This window comes from Thalia democratica, chromosome 5 (assembly GCF_965202585.1).
Source record: "Thalia democratica chromosome 5, ktThaDemo2.hap1.1, whole genome shotgun sequence".
In the NCBI taxonomy this organism is placed as follows: Eukaryota; Metazoa; Chordata; class Thaliacea; order Salpida; family Salpidae; genus Thalia; species Thalia democratica.
In genome coordinates this window covers 68685032-68702612 of record NC_139169.1, presented here as the reverse complement: position 1 = coordinate 68702612, position 17581 = coordinate 68685032, and the positions used below count along the sequence as shown (strand labels likewise).

At 25.4% G+C, this 17581-nt stretch overlaps 6 non-coding genes across 6 annotated transcripts; 3 read left to right on the top strand and 3 right to left on the bottom strand.

Annotated features, from left to right (window-relative positions):
• The first annotated feature begins 11856 nt into the window (after positions 1 to 11856).
• On the top strand, positions 11857 to 11928 carry Trnad-guc (transfer RNA aspartic acid (anticodon GUC)). The gene has a single exon. It is a non-coding gene; the product is annotated as a tRNA-Asp (tRNA).
• A 433-nt stretch (positions 11929 to 12361) lies between these two features.
• Trnar-ccu (transfer RNA arginine (anticodon CCU)) lies at positions 12362 to 12434 on the top strand. The gene has a single exon. It is a non-coding gene; the product is annotated as a tRNA-Arg (tRNA).
• Positions 12435 to 12810: 376 nt separating this feature from the next.
• Positions 12811 to 12883, bottom strand: Trnar-acg (transfer RNA arginine (anticodon ACG)). The gene has a single exon. It is a non-coding gene; the product is annotated as a tRNA-Arg (tRNA).
• A 949-nt stretch (positions 12884 to 13832) lies between these two features.
• Trnav-aac (transfer RNA valine (anticodon AAC)) lies at positions 13833 to 13905 on the top strand. The gene has a single exon. It is a non-coding gene; the product is annotated as a tRNA-Val (tRNA).
• A 366-nt stretch (positions 13906 to 14271) lies between these two features.
• On the bottom strand, positions 14272 to 14342 carry Trnag-gcc (transfer RNA glycine (anticodon GCC)). The gene has a single exon. It is a non-coding gene; the product is annotated as a tRNA-Gly (tRNA).
• A 985-nt stretch (positions 14343 to 15327) lies between these two features.
• Trnag-ucc (transfer RNA glycine (anticodon UCC)) lies at positions 15328 to 15399 on the bottom strand. The gene has a single exon. It is a non-coding gene; the product is annotated as a tRNA-Gly (tRNA).
• Positions 15400 to 17581: the final 2182 nt, after the last annotated feature.

Sequence of the window (17581 nt, the reverse complement as noted above, 5' to 3'; positions counted from 1 at the left end):
TTTTATTATTTATACTATTTTAGTATATTATTGGTAATTTTTATTTTTAATAACTGTGAAAGCATAAAGTTTAAAGAGTATATAAAGTTTAATTTTTTCTTTAATCTCATATAAATAGTTGTACTTTTGAAATGAAAATTAGTAACACAATGTTGGAGCTTAAAAGTATAAACAAAAGTGTTTTCAATCAAAATTTAAAACTTGTATTGCTACACATTATATTAATCAAACTTTTATAAATGTGATTTAAGAGTTTGAAAGGTCTTTTAAGTTGATTTGTTTGCTGATATGATATATTGTTTTTTTCTGCTAGTTTTGACTTTTTAGTTTTGAGGAAAAGTTGCTTTTAAGTTTATTAGTATATTTTGAAAATCGTTTTTGGTCGAAATAGTCCGTAGCAACACGAGTATAATTGTAATGTAACGGTATTTCCCTAATGTTTTTTTAGTATTTTTTTTTTTCAATTTTAAATATGATTGCGTAAGGTGGGGCTGACTCAACAAATATTAGGGAAACATCGTAACATTAAAATTGGACCCTAGCAACATTATTATGCTACATAATCAAAACTAAACTTAAAATTTAACATAGTTCAACAAACGATTTGTTCTAATGTGTTTCTTATTGTAGAAGTTTTTTGTTGCATAAAACAAAGTCTAGAAAACTTGATTGTGTTATGCTTTCATTATTTTATGTGGAAGATGGTTTACAGTGATTTTTTTTAAATATAAATCTAAATAATTTATAATAGCTTCAATTTAACCATCAATTCAATCATAGCAAGGTACGATTTAACTTGAAATCTAATTTGTAATTTCAAAGTTTAAGTTTAGAATTTTTGGAAATTTTACCTGAAATATAATTTTGTTTGATACTTATAAAAAACCAGTTTAACAATGTTAAATTCAAATAGTGAGTTTTAAAATTAGATTAGTACCGGGTTGTCGAAAACTTGAAGTTTGACAAAAAAAAGCTTAATTTCGAATAAAAGTCACTAAAAAACCTGAAATTTTAAATAATTGATGAAGTTTTATTAATATATGAAAAACTTATCATGAACAAAAGTTCCTTAAATATACCAAAAAAAAACAACTTGATCATTTCAAAATATTTTTAATTCTTAATTCAATAAAACATAAGAAAAACTTTTTTAGTTCTATTAACTTTAATAACTTTTTAGTCTTTTACTAGCTTTTTTAGTATATCTTTACATATTCTAATAAGCTGTTATAAGGTTTGTTTAATTTTCGTAGTTAGTAAACTAGATGTGACAGTATTTCGTTTAAGTCATTTCTTAAACGTAGAATTTAATGTTTTTTTTTCGTATAATACAAATTAGTATACATTTATAAATCTTCAAGCTCCCAACATCTTAAAATATATATACTCAAAAGCTGCTATCAGGGCCATAAAATAAAACTAACTTGTGTACAATAGTTAAAAAATATGCAACTCTGATGTCAGATGTGTAATGCATACTGGGAAAATGCTAACAAAGAAAGCTTTTAGGTCTAACATTATTTACATTGCAGTTTTTAGTTTTTCTCCGCATTTGTGGAAAATGTTTGCAGTTTAGTTTTACGTCGTATTTAAAAATAAAATATTTCTTTACTTTTAAATTTAAGTTTAAAAAAACACATGCTAGATTTGCATAACTTATATTGAAATGAATTAATATATGGGGAATTAATCATAAACTTTCATTTAATTTTAAGGTTATGAGTTGAAAACCGTTTGTAATTTTTATCTAAGTTATAAGCTTAAACAATTTAATCTTAATAAATTAATAAAAATAATTTTTTTTTTTTAACTGTAAAACATTTGATTTTTTTTTTTTGAATTTTAAATTAAGAAAAAAAATGTTAAAATTAAGGTTTAGTTTCTTAAAGGTTATTCCGAGTCAAATATTATTTAATGGTATTCTACTACAAAACATATAGTTTAAAAATTTCAAAATTGTATTTTTAATTTTACAACTAACTTGCTTATAATATATCTTAGCTTTGAAATTAATAATTTTACTGCATTAACAGAAGCTATTGGTATAACCCTTATTCATGAGATAATAAACCAGTCGGTCAAACTTCCTAAAACTAGATGAGCAATGATGTTTCAATATTTATTTTATTATGTGTAAAATAAGCTGTTCATTCTTTTGTAATTTTTTAATCTCTGGTATTTAGTTTTAGAATATGCCTATTTATAAAATAATTTAAGTATTTTGTGCGGCTTTTATAACTTACTTAGTAATCACTTCTAAATGTCCGAAATTCGTTAAATGAGAGATAGTTATAATGTCAGGTTTCAGTTAAGATTTCAGATGGGTAACGTACGGTCCAGATCCAATCAAATTTCGACCCGCTACGTAACTTGAAAACTACTTGTGCAAAGTAAGCAAAATTTTGTTTTATGATGCTTATGATTTTGAAATACATTTTTAATTTGGTTTTCAGTTACTTTAGTATTTCCTAGATCACAATAGTAGTAAATCATTTTATTACAATTTTGCTAGAGTTTTTTAATTTTCATATTTTTTTATTTTTTAAATTATGCAGCCTGCAATTACATTTTTTACGAGTTAAACTAGAAGAGATTTTTTAGTAAATATGAATTGCAGACTACAATAGTTGTCCACCACTACCCTAAAAGTTTAATTAGTTTCAAAACAATTCATACTTCATCAGGATTGATTACTGATTACACAATGCTTTTTAATATTTAAGTATTTTAATACACTTTACTGGGCTTATAAGAAAAAAACAGTAACTTATTTTCTCAAGCCCTGTAAACTACTTTGAACACAGCCCAAAAGTGCGTGCATAAGAAACACCAGACTAAATTACATTTCGAACACAATTTTTTTGGCTCAAAAGTTTGTACTCAAGAGAAAAAATAGTTTTTAAAATCGTGGGGGGCGACTATTTTTCAGATTTCTAAAAAGGGGGCGATAAAGTAAATGATTTTGGGAAACCCTGGTCTAGTTGTTTATCGGTAATAGTTATCAAAAATTCTACCAATAAACCTTGATTGACTAAAAAGTCATACTTTGAAATTTAAAAACTTTTTGTATTTATTAATTTATTAAGATTAAATTGTTTAAGCTTATAACTTAGATAAAAATTACAAACGGTTTTCAACTCATAACCTTAAAATTAAATGAAAGTTTATGATTAATTCCCCATATATTAATTCATTTCAATATAAGTTATGCAAATCTAGCATGTGTTTTTTTAAACTTAAATTTAAAAGTAAAGAAATATTTTATTTTTAAATACGACGTAAAACTAAACTGCAAACATTTTCCACAAATGCGGAGAAAAACTAAAAACTGCAATGTAAATAATGTTAGACCTAAAAGCTTTCTTTGTTAGCATTTTCCCAGTATGCATTACACATCTGACATCAGAGTTGCATATTTTTTAACTATTGTACACAAGTTAGTTTTATTTTATGGCCCTGATAGCAGCTTTTGAGTATATATATTTTAAGATGTTGGGAGCTTGAAGATTTATAAATGTATACTAATTTGTATTATACGAAAAAAAAACATTAAATTCTACGTTTAAGAAATGACTTAAACGAAATACTGTCACATCTAGTTTACTAACTACGAAAATTAAACAAACCTTATAACAGCTTATTAGAATATGTAAAGATATACTAAAAAAGCTAGTAAAAGACTAAAAAGTTATTAAAGTTAATAGAACTAAAAAAGTTTTTCTTATGTTTTATTGAATTAAGAATTAAAAATATTTTGAAATGATCAAGTTGTTTTTTTTTGGTATATTTAAGGAACTTTTGTTCATGATAAGTTTTTCATATATTAATAAAACTTCATCAATTATTTAAAATTTCAGGTTTTTTAGTGACTTTTATTCGAAATTAAGCTTTTTTTTGTCAAACTTCAAGTTTTCGACAACCCGGTACTAATCTAATTTTAAAACTCACTATTTGAATTTAACATTGTTAAACTGGTTTTTTATAAGTATCAAACAAAATTATATTTCAGGTAAAATTTCCAAAAATTCTAAACTTAAACTTTGAAATTACAAATTAGATTTCAAGTTAAATCGTACCTTGCTATGATTGAATTGATGGTTAAATTGAAGCTATTATAAATTATTTAGATTTATATTTAAAAAAAATCACTGTAAACCATCTTCCACATAAAATAATGAAAGCATAACACAATCAAGTTTTCTAGACTTTGTTTTATGCAACAAAAAACTTCTACAATAAGAAACACATTAGAACAAATCGTTTGTTGAACTATGTTAAATTTTAAGTTTAGTTTTGATTATGTAGCATAATAATGTTGCTAGGGTCCAATTTTAATGTTACGATGTTTCCCTAATATTTGTTGAGTCAGCCCCACCTTACGCAATCATATTTAAAATTGAAAAAAAAAAATACTAAAAAAACATTAGGGAAATACCGTTACATTACAATTATACTCGTGTTGCTACGGACTATTTCGACCAAAAACGATTTTCAAAATATACTAATAAACTTAAAAGCAACTTTTCCTCAAAACTAAAAAGTCAAAACTAGCAGAAAAAAACAATATATCATATCAGCAAACAAATCAACTTAAAAGACCTTTCAAACTCTTAAATCACATTTATAAAAGTTTGATTAATATAATGTGTAGCAATACAAGTTTTAAATTTTGATTGAAAACACTTTTGTTTATACTTTTAAGCTCCAACATTGTGTTACTAATTTTCATTTCAAAAGTACAACTATTTATATGAGATTAAAGAAAAAATTAAACTTTATATACTCTTTAAACTTTATGCTTTCACAGTTATTAAAAATAAAAATTACCAATAATATACTAAAATAGTATAAATAATAAAATATCACAGCCTACTATATTGTTCATTTAATCTCTATTTGTTTTTTTTATACACTTTAATAACAGTCCTTTTGTTGGTGTGAGGGAAATCCCTCAATATTTGCTGAGTCAGCATAAAAAAAATATAAAATTTTTATGCATTAATTGGTTTTTAATATGTTTAGGTAAGGTGGATTGGGGTTAAGGGTATATATAATTTTTTTTTAACTTATGACTCAGCAAATATTGGTGTAAACACCTTTGCTTTAAAATCGGATCATTTTAATAAAGTACTAAAGTCGAATTTTTGTACAAGCCCTTGTTTTATTCTGTTTGCAAATGAATCAAATAATATTCAAGTTACTATTAAATTACAAAAATAGTCTACCATATGTTAATCACCATAAAATTTGTAATTGCTAATTTTACTTATAAAGTGTTATTTTACACTTGATAAGTCTTTACCAATTTATGTGCCTTTAAGTGTATACTATAATTTATTCTGTTGTTTTTTTTTTAAATAGTTAATTTAGCAAAAAAAAAATAATTTTAAAGCATGATAATACTAAATATGGATAATAGTTATCAGGTAAGGTCCAATAATCATAAATGAAACTGTTTTTAAAACTATTAAATATCATACTTATTTTAGATTTCGGCACTTGGTAGCCCATAAATTTGCACTAATCAGCAATAATCAAACAATGGATTAACAACAAATCCGTGAGACAAAAGAAGATGACAATCAAAGTTTGTAAGTTGTTGGTGTCTTCTATTTATTTTGTAATACTGCTTTTATTAATTTTCCATTAAGAATTTTTTGATTTAATATTTACATACATGTATACTGTGTGTTTCAATTGTTTTGTATACCATATTTTCTTAGCTTTCCAACTATAGCCAATATTAGTTGAATAGGAACTACAGTCTTTGTTTTTGCCTCTATTTGAGTGTTGTTCAAAAACATCAACAAAATTTTATTTTTATGATTCTACTAGTAGTAGTTAAACAACTTACAATTTCATTGGATTTTTATTTTGCTTGAAGATAATGTTGTTTATCAAACTGCTATATTAATTTTAAGTGTACTATAAGGATTGATAACTTTTATAGTAATGCGAGTTAAAAACTTTTGATTGCAAACACCTTTGTTTATTATTGTTTGACCAATACAGATTTTGAAATTTTAAAACAAACAATCTTATTGATATTAAGTTAATAAACTAAATAAATTATGACTACTATTCAAACTAATTGTTTTTTTTTTCAAGCTTTAATAAAAATTACTATTAATATGTTTTCAACAATATAACAGCTTTTTAAGATCCTTATCTTGACCACTTTATAAGTTTTAACTTAATAATCTTTTAAGTATTTCGTACAAACTATTTTTTTTTACACAAAGAGATCAAACATAATAGATTTTTATTTATTAACTATAAAAAACAGGTTTCATTACAGCTATTAAACAACATGTTTCTTAAAATATCTATGTTTACCTTTATATGACTTTACTTACATGTTTTATTCTATTGAAATTATTCTAAAAAATCAATGAAAACAAACTGAAAGTTAATGAAAGTTCACATGATTAAACAATTGAATATTTATCACAAATTAACTGATACACAGATTGGTGGAGACGAAAACAACAACTAGCAACTGGGCTGGTACTGGAGCAGCTTGGAAGAAGTCTTTGGTAAAAATTTCCAACCAAATGATGATGAAAATCTGAACTTTAAACCAACTCACGTTCGAAAGCCAGTCAAACTTCATACATGGAAACGGATGTGGAACGGTGAGTTGAAAACCAAGAAGTCGCTCAATTTCGGCTGGCTTGAGGTAAGAGTTAAGATGTTGACTTTTCTAACAATTTTGAAAAATTAACACAGTTGTTTTATGCTGAGTTAACAACATGACATTGTTGTTGTGAGCAGTTGGTTTGTAAATAATATTGTTATAAAAAATTAACATAATAAAAAGAATTCATGCTAAAAACATAACTAGCGACAAAAATTTGAGACTAAAACAACTTCAACACCTCTTTATTTAAATTTCAAATAAAATCATTTTAGCAAACATTCTATTCCATGCTAATTTAGCAGCATAATTACCAACAGAGATTTAAGACTAAAATAATAACTTAGTTATAATAAAGAACTATGCATTAAAATAACAGTTTAATGGCCTCGTCAGTTTAAAACAAACCCAATACAATTTCACAGGCCGTGCGCGAACTGACGTGCGAAAAGGTTAAGAGCTGACGGACTCCAGCAGTTCTTTCTACAGCAAGATCAGCCATCAGGCTCAAAATGAAGTTGGTCACCAGCAGAACGTGCCCAGTGAAGTAAGGGGAAATTTATTACATATAATTTATGTTCGGTTAAAACAAGGTTTTATTAATTAAGTTAAATTCATGTTTAATCTGTCCAAACGAGTGAAGCATTGTTTTGGTAAAAAATTAGAAATTTAAAGTGAAATTTTATTTTCAGCAAATTAATGTCGCAGTTAATTGTTATGTGAAAATGTGTTTTTTTTAATCAACTGAAGTTTAAGTTTTACAATCGATTTAAGCATTGTATTGATGATAAATTCTATGAAGTTAAAGTTAAATTTTGTGTTTAGCAAAATACAAAACAACTTTGGTTGACAGTATAAAAATTTCAATGATAGTCAGTATAATTATTAAGATTTTTTTTGCCTTTATTTACTCTTGTGTTGTAATTTTTACCTTATTTATTTTTTTTAAGTATAAAACATTTTTTTACAGATGTGAAAGCTTAGTAACCTTCCACTAACAGTCCATTTGCAGAGTAGAGCCACTCAAGCACAAGAAGGTGGAATAGTGAGGTTGAAGCCTTACCAGACTAGTTAGTGTATACACGTCTGCCTTTAAATTTTTGGAGTAAGAAATTTCTTTATCTTGTCTGTGTTGTTTTGTGATAACTACATGACTTGTATTAATTGTTGCTGTAGTTGTCAAATTAATCTTTATCTTGCCAGTGTAACAGAAAGTAATTAGATATTCTATGATTTTAACTGAAATGCTAGCTAAAATTTGCTCTTTTTCGTCTATTTTTAATAACTCCTGCTGATTGTTTTTTTTTTTTCATTTAATCAGCTAAGTTGATGTTTTTTAAGTGCTTAGAATTATTCTTGTTTTGATATTTAGATTATATTTATCAATAAATTTAATTAGTTTTTCTTCATAATAAAGTGTTTTTGCTCAATAATCGTTAAACATTTTATACTCCGGTTTTTTATTAATAATTTAGAAAATTAAAGATTTAGTGTTGTCCTTAAAAGAAGTAGGTTTTGAGGACATAGACTGATATTTGGTTAATAAATTGTCATAGCGCGCTTTGATTGCCATTAATTACTCAATGATATAAGAAAATATTTTCATAATTTATAAAATAAATTTAACTTTGAATATAGTGCAAGCTGCATATCACTTATCAAAATTCTAAACAAATGGTATGATAATTTCTTTTGTAAATATTGAAATTTTGAGTATGACAACTGGTATTTAGGATCTTAAAATGAAATAAGTTGAGAAGTAAAACCATGAATTTTTTTATTTTGATAATAAGTTTCTTTATGGTTTTGTTTCAAAAGTCCGCTTTCTACAAGCTGTTTGTAACTTTTAAAAGTGAACTTCTTATAATTTAAATTATTTTTTGTTATAAATTGTATATATATTTTTATTGTTTTTATCACAATGCTTATAAATTCAGCCTCGAAAACGTTTTCTTTTATATGGCTGTATTAGATGTTTTTACAATTTTTTTTATATTTTAAATATTATTTGAATATGTCATTTTTTTATATAAATTATTTTGTAGTATTAACCCTAAATTTACAAAAGTTAGTACATATAAATGTAAATATTGTTTGGCTATTAACTAATTAGTTTTTATATAGATGTTTATAAAAGAATTACATATCTGTAGTTAAAAAATTTTTTATGAGTAATAGTTATGTTTTTGTTGATTCTTGAGGTAGAATGGGCTTGTTCTAAAATGCATAATTTATCATAAAACACTAGCGTAAAAAACAAATAAGTAAATAGAGTAGACTTTTTATTAAGTCAAAATCTAAAGTTTACTAACCAATCAGTCAAAAATATTTTTAATGTTTTATATAAGCTATAAGAAATTGATGTTATTCTATTAGTTTTTCAAATCGAAAATTCAATCATTATTAAATTAACTTTCTAAACGCAGCCAACCGTCTTAACTTTTAATCTTAGTCTAGTTACTGCTAAAAAAGTTGTTATTCTAAAATAATTCAACAATAGAATTTTTGATGATGTAATTTTGATTAAAAACCAACAAAAAACGAAACGGTTATAAAAGTAATAATTACTGTTTTTAATTTAGCATTCCTTTTTTTTAGGAACAGATAAATTAAAAACCAACTTATGCAATCCATTCATCAACATATAACTATTCGATTTTTTTAACATATATAAAATTCTATAAACCAACACATTTCTTAATTGCAATGTAGTTTATCATTACGTCACTATGCAATTATTTGTAGATTAAAAATGCGATAAGCGTTGCAATAACAAGTCCTACATGGTCTAGTGGCTAGTATTCCTGGCTTTCACCCAGGCGGCTCAGGTTTGATTCCCTGTGTAGTAACATCTTCTGTAATCGTATAGTGCAGTGCTTCTTAACCTTTTTCTAGTGGCGGAACCCTTTTCCAAAGTTCAACTTTTCCGCGGAACCCTAATTTTAATTTTACATAAAATGTTTAATTAAATAAATGATCTTTTTTTAATTTCGAAAAGCTTTGCGGAACCCCTGAGAGGCGTCACGGAACCCTAGTGTTCGGCGGAACCCCATTTCAGAAGCACTGGTATAGTAGTTACGTTGTGGTCGTGACAACACAGGTTCGAATCCTGGTTACAGCAATCTTTTGTTATGCAGAATTTTAAGTATAAATGAAATTTATGGTATAAGATAATGTAGGTATTTATTTCACTGAATTTAGCAAAAAAAAACATAAGAAATAAAAGTAATTTGTATAAAATTATTAAAGCAATAATTAAAGTGAAAACTAATTATTCTATTTTTTACCAGGTTTCAGTGTGAAAAATTCCGGTCTTAGCAAATATCAATAAATTAGTAAGACTGCACTATACAATTTTTGTATAGTGTTTACGTAAACAAAAATTTTATAGTGTAATATTATATTAATACAAAAAGACGACATTTCTGAAACTAAACAACAAAATATATTAGACATATTGTACGTTTATAAGCATATGGTTTATGAATTTAAAAAAAGTTATATAAGTTAAAATTTATAAACAAGTCTTAATAAAACATTAAATAAAAACTTTATAAGTTTGCGTTCAATAAAACTTATGTTCGGAATTTTCAAGGTGTTTTAACATTTTTCTGGTTTAATTATCTCATTTCTTTTTAACTCATTCAGGTGAGATTTAATAATTCTTTTTATTCATTCCTATCCAACTAAGGTTTTAATTCAATTGTAACCTTCTTCAAAGAATTAAGGTTAACATATTATTTGTGCACGATGACACAGTGTCCTGATTAGATTGACTTTTTGTTTCACACCACAATGTAACTTAAAACTCAAATAATTACCAGTAAAAGTTTCTTTTCTGAAAACAATTGTCACAAATTCAGTATTTTGTCTTTTATCCAGTACAACAAGGTAGGATAACTCGTTATTCTGTTCTTTTTCATTGGTAAACTATATTGAATTATACCATTTGATAGCTTAGTTATTTGAGTTTTAAGTTACATTGTGGTGTGAAACGAAAAGTCAATCTAATCAGGACACTGTGTCATCGTGCACATTTAACCTGTTCACATGCATTCCTTGAAAAAAAAAAAAACTTTTAATCGTATTTTTTATAAAAACTAAAAAGCTTCAACTTACTAAAACTTTATAGATAATGTTTAGTAAAAATTGACAAAGTTAATCTAATATATAATATATAAAAACTTTTATTTGTTAAGGCTTTTAGATTTCTATTTAATAAAACTTACAAACTTATTTTGATAATGTTCTATATTGTTGGTTTATTATAAGTTATTATAAAACTTTATAAACAAATTTGCAATAAAACTTTTTAAACTAATTTTTATTAAAATTTTCAAACTCATGTATATTAACACTTTATGAACTTATGTTAAAAACTTTATAATCTTGTTATTATAAAATTTATAAGTTTATTTTTAATAAAATTTTATAGTCCAATTATAAAAAATTTAATAACTTATTTATAATAAAGTCCTAAAACTTTAAAAACTTGTGTAAAACAAAATTTTATAAACTTATGCTCATCAGAACTTTCTAGATTATCGTTTAAAAAAACCTTGTAAACTTTTTTTTTTACACTTTACAACTAATTACTATTATAGAAAGGTTTTTAAACGTATTTATATACATACCATTTGCAACTTATTATTAACACTTATCTATTCATAACATAAAAATTAACATTAATTTAAAATTTACCACTTGACAATGAAACTAGTATAGTTTTGAAAAGCTTTGTGAAATGAATAAAATAAAATGAGTAATCTCTTAACAATAAGTTGCAAACGGTATATAAAAAATTTTACAAACTATAACTTTATAAAATAATGCCATATGCTAAATGAATCTACTCAAAAAGTTTTTCTAATTAGTAATGAAAATAATTAATAATTTTGTTATTAACTGTTTTAACCTGAAGCTTGTCAGTTAATACTTTATAAAGCACTTAAATTAATATATTTTGAGTTACTTTTAAGTTTTTAACAAAGTTTTATTTAACTTGTAGTATTCAAAATAAATTAATCACCATAAGTAGTTTAATAAACAGAATAAATATCTAAGTTTGCTTAAAAAGTTGTTAACTGCTTTAACACTGTTAGTAAAAATTTCAAGGTATAAAGCTGAAAAGCTTTTGATTGTAAACGAGTATGCTTAAATCAAAGTGATGTTTGTAAGCATGATAGGTTTATATACACAATAAGTCGTACTTTGACAAGTCCTCGTTAGTATAGTGGTGAGTATTCCCGCCTGTCACGCGGGCGACCGGGGTTCGATTCCCCGACGGGGAGGTTTTTTAAAAATTTATAATTTTGTTTAAAGATTTTTCTACTGTTGATAGAAACAATAAAAATCTATATCATAATAAATTAATTAAAATTAATATCCGTTACTAGGCACCTAAACCATAACAACGACGTTTAGTATATTAAATTAATTAATAATAAATTTGAATTTTATACATGCTGGCCTCAGTTTATTTTTAAATCTATGAACTAATATTGAAGACATAAGTGTGTTATTATCTTTAATAGTGATAAAAAATGCAGCCAAGTTAAGTAGTTTAGCTTCACTATTTTTATTTAATTTCTTGGGTTTAGTTTATAAAAAAAACATCGTTTGGTAAGGTCTTGCCTTAGGCTATTGTTATGAATTCTACATCAGGCAGACAGGCAACAAAACAATATTAGTTTTATATTCTCTAAAATAAGCTTGTAACCAAGCGACTGCGTGGCCTAATGGATAAGGCGTCTGACTCCTAATCAGAAGATTCCGGGTTCGAGTCCCGGCGTGGTCTTTTTCTAAATGTAATTTCAATTGACACATAACTTGAAAACTGTTAATAATAAATGTGCATATTATTGATTTTTATATAATTTATTAAACATATTAACTGGAAAAACTCCTTTAAAACAATAGTTTATATCGTTGTTATATGATGACACTTCTGTTATTGTAAATAATAAGTTATTGAAATTTGTATGCTGAAAACTTAAACTAGCGCCTTTTTTGCAATTTTTCTTAGCAAAATTTTTAACTGTCTACAAGCTACTTTAACAGTTTTAATAAAAGTAAAGAGTATAGAGTACATATATACAAAATTAATTCATCGAATCCAAACCTTAAAAATTTACAGATTAATAATTAAGGTTCAATAATTTCAATCAAAATAGTGACCACGATGGGACTCGAACCCACAATCTTCCGGTTCGTAGCCGGACGCCTTATCCATTGGGCCACGCGGCCAGTCTATTATTATTTCATATTAGCGTTTATAAATGTTAAGTTTTAATGCGCGCGTGAAATATTCCCTCAACTATACAGTTCGAAGCAAATAAATTCGGCTAAATCGCTACGTCACGATTATAATTGGCTGTTAACTGAGATTATATCGCTGTTAGCTTTTAAGTTCAGTTGTAAGTCTTATTTATTGGCTCAAAACTTATTAATGATCTCTTTTCGGTTTTCTTTTATTTTACTAGAAAATAATGCTATTCAAAAGAATTATTTTTTTTGATATTTATTACTTAAACTTAACCATAAATTTTATTACCAACAGTCAAACTTTAATTGCTACGTCAAACTTGATTATTATTTTGTATGTTCATCAATTTTGATAACAATTTACGCCGAAAAACTTGCTTTCTATTAGTATTGGAAACTATTTTTCGCCGTGTGTATATAGAATGTACAGAGTAAAAAATAAAACTTTATGGGTTACAATCAAGTATATATTTTTATTAACAAGTACAAGTCGTTATATGTTTTAACGAATTTCAATTACAATTAAAAACAAAATATAGTTGATAAAAGTTACAAAACTAGATTTATATATAAAATTAGATTTTACAGGTAACTTGCATATAAATTCTTACTTTTTTAAAGGTACTTCGAAAAAATGAAAAAAGTTTTAAGTGTTTGATAAATACTTAAGTTTGAATTTTAAAACACTTTGTTATTAAAAGGTTGTGGTTTTTTAAGATAGAATTTCGTATATAAACCTACACGTGTTTTTTATAGTATATATACAAAATGTATTTGTTAAAACAGAATGAAAAGTTTCAAATAAAAGCTACGTTAATTTGATGCTAAGATAAAGTTATATTCTGGTTTAAGTGTGCTGTAAAATACTATATAGAAGCCCTTGTCGGTTTGTTATTAGTATATAAACGCAATTAGCTGCATCTAAGCACAAGTTTCCGTAGTGTAGCGGTTATCACGTTCGCCTAACACGCGAAAGGTCCCCGGTTCGAGCCCGGGCGGAAACATGTTTTATTCAAAAAATAAAATTGTTGATTATCCTGCCAAAAACGCATATTACACAACTAAGATAATCTAACTACCATCTATTTTTTCTGTGTTAATGATTACTGAAAAAACAAATTATATCAAACTTTGACTACTTACATATATTAACGTATAAGAAGTCAATAATTTTATTTTGCCATTAAATGTAATCAAATGTTTTTAAGCTATAAATTTTAATAAAGTAAGTTTTATATACTTTTTTCTATTATTTGTATAGAAGCATTATAAAAGTAAGTAAAAGTAGTTCTGGAGAATAAAAATGTTATTCAAAAGTTTTTATTTCTGATTAATGAATTTTAAGCATTAAACCGATTTTCAGACAAAAATGCATTGTCCGAGAATCGAACCCGGGCCTCCCGCGTGGCAGGCGAGAATTCTACCACTGAACCAACAATGCATGTATTTTAAATCGGTTTGTGAAGCTTATAAATTATTTTTCACTTATGTGCTCAGTATAGCTACAAATATTACTTTGTCAATGCTTATATTTGCTTTAAAAGTCCACCATTGCATCATAAGTTTTAAAAAACAATAACATACAACAATAAACAGACAAATTAAGCGTCTAATTGGAATTATTTTATTAAAACTTTACATTGAACTATTTTGTTAAATGCTGTTTTTGTTAAATTGTAAAAATTAATTTTTAGCTGAGTTAGTCAATTTTTATTATTGACCATTTAGTTAAGAGTAAATCATGGTTACATTTTAACTGTTTATTTTATAAAACTAGAATTGTGTTTTTTATGAACATTTTTGTGTTGATTTTCTGTACAATACTTTATAACAACCTATACTTGAAGTTAGCAAAGTTATCAAAGTTTGTTTAAACATAGTAATAGTTAGTCATCACAGTTAAACATAGGGTGGGCAACTTACAGCCTGCGGGTTGGACCCGGTCCGCAGAGTGGTAATTACAAGACCGTAAAATGTAAAATGATACTCGCAAAGACGTTTACTTGCCCGCTAAACCAAGCTTTTGTACTTACACTTTATATTCTTTGATTTAATGTTAGTTGTTAAAGCTTAAAGGGCTGGCTAAACTAAATATGGTGTAACATACTAACTTAACCGTGAAAACGTTTATTTTTATAAAAAATAAAGGTTGAGATGATTTTTTTTAAAGCAAAAAATAAATTTAAATTTCTTTATAAGTAAAGAAAAGTTTAGGGTATGTTAAAAAGTAAGTTATTTATTTTTTGCTTTTATTACCTTGTACAGTAAGGTAAATTAGCTTTACTTAAGTTAACTATAAGCTTTAAAAAAATAAGCAATACTTGCTGCTTACAAGTTTTTAATAAATCTAAAAAAGAAACTTAGGCTTAACTTGAGTTTTTGAATAAAATATAGTTTAATTTTAAATTGAGAAACCTAAGCAAAATTGCGTCGACCGGGAGTCGAACCCGGAACTAGTGCTTGGAAGGCACCAATGCTAACCGTTACACCATCGACGCTTGCGATCATATTCAACAAATTTAGTTTATAAATTATTTCTAAAAACCATCCATGTGTAAAGCAGTAAACACTAAATAAAACCAGCAGTAAAGCTTAGCAATTAGCAGTATATCTGGAAATAATTTTGTGCTCTTTAATCTATAATTACAATTTAAGTAACTTTCTTTAAATATTTTAAACAAGTTTAATCTTTTTTGAAGTAATATTAAACTTATGTTTCATTAAAGTTGTTTGTACTTGATATGATGCTAGAATTTAGAATGTATTGCAGATATTACAAGCTTTATTACTTTTCCTTATATTGATAAAAATAACTAATATTTTTATTATTGACTCTTTTAAACTTTTTTATCTGAAACAAAACAAAATCATAATGTATAGAAAAAACTTTTACGATAATGTAAATAGACTAATTACTTTAAGTGGTCAACTTGTATTTAAATTTGTATTTCAATTTTAAAATTAACTTTATAAACCAAGCTTGTTGCTTTTCAAATCATTTATAATTGTAAACCCTTATGTAATAAATCGAATTGTAAATATTAAAGTTTGGTAAATTCAAGCAATTTAAAAAGCTATATAAAAGATTTATCTTTATTTTTCCATAGTTTTTTTTTACATAAATTCTATTGTTGACAATAACTTAAGCAATCATATTAGCAATATATTTGGTTTGTTTTATATACTAAAGATAACTATTAATTTTATTTGATGTTTTATAACGAAACATGAATCTTTGTATTTAGTTATATGCATAATTTGTTTTATAAGTTGTGTATGTGAAAACGCCTTTAATCATCTTATTAATTGATCAAGTGTCTTTTGATAAGAAAATCATAACAAAAGTTACAATTTTTATACATTCAATTGAATTTATTTAAAAAAATCACAAAAAAATACGTATTTCTTACAAACCGAGACGCTTTTTCTTGTATGTTTACAAAAATAAAGCTTCATTTGATTACAGCGATTGTACCCACAAAACAGTGGCCATAAAAAGTCATACCCAAAAAAAGTAAGTATTATAAAATTGTTTAATTTACTATTCAATGTGACGTAATTTTGTAACTTAGTTGTGTAATTTTTTAAATATAAAATACTGACGTCACATTAAGTTATGGGCAGATTCGATTGCACAAATTCTACCCACAAAATAGTACCTATAAAAAGTCCTCACGTTAAAAAACCGGTCGGTCTTTTTATAGGTATCCCGTTTGCAGCAAAAGAATACCCATAAAAAGACCGACCCGGGGCTAAGTCTTTTTATCGGTATCCTTTTAAAAGAATGTACAATTTTATACCGATGTGAAGTATCTAAAAAAATACTTTTTTGTACAATTTTTTGAAATATTTTTACGTACATTTTATCATAAAATTGTTCAATTTCTTATAACTTTAATTTAATCAAAATAATATTGAAAATTTATTTATTTTGCTTTAGCAATTGAGTTTTAAAGGATACTCATAAAAAGACTAAACACAGCTTTAAAAATTTTTATGGGTATCAGTTTGAACTTGATTAAAACATCTTTTTTAAAACTTTTATTTTACTTTTATAACTTAAATAACTTGTTTATACTGCTTTAGATGTCAAATTTTAAAAGGATATCAATAAAAAGATTAAACGCAGCTTTCAAACTTTTTATGGGTATTCTTTTAAATTTGGTTTAAATATCTTATTTTAAACTTTTGGTTTACTTTTATAACTTAAAAAAACTTTTAAACTGTTTTCGATGTTAAAATTTAAAAAAATACCAATAAAAACACTAAGCTTTGATGCGCGCGTGAAATATTCTCTCAACTTTACATTTCGATGCAAATAAATTCGGCTAAATCGTTACGTCACAATGATAACTGGTTGTTGAATGAGATTACATCGCTGTTAGCTTTTAAGTTCAGTTGTAAGTCTTTTTTATTGGCTCAGAAACTTGTTAATGAATTCTTTCCAGTTTCTTTAATTTTATTTTACTATAAAAAGTTGTAAGTCAAAAAAAGTGAATTTTTAATGTTTGGTTATTTAAAAGAATGTAGAAACAAACTTAAGACCCTGATTAGCGAAGCTATTTTAATAAAACATTGTAATCAAATTTTAAACAAACAATTTTTTATACCAGGTATTACCGACACACTAAGATTAAGAATTTTTGACTTAAGAATTTTTGACTAGTTATATATATTTAG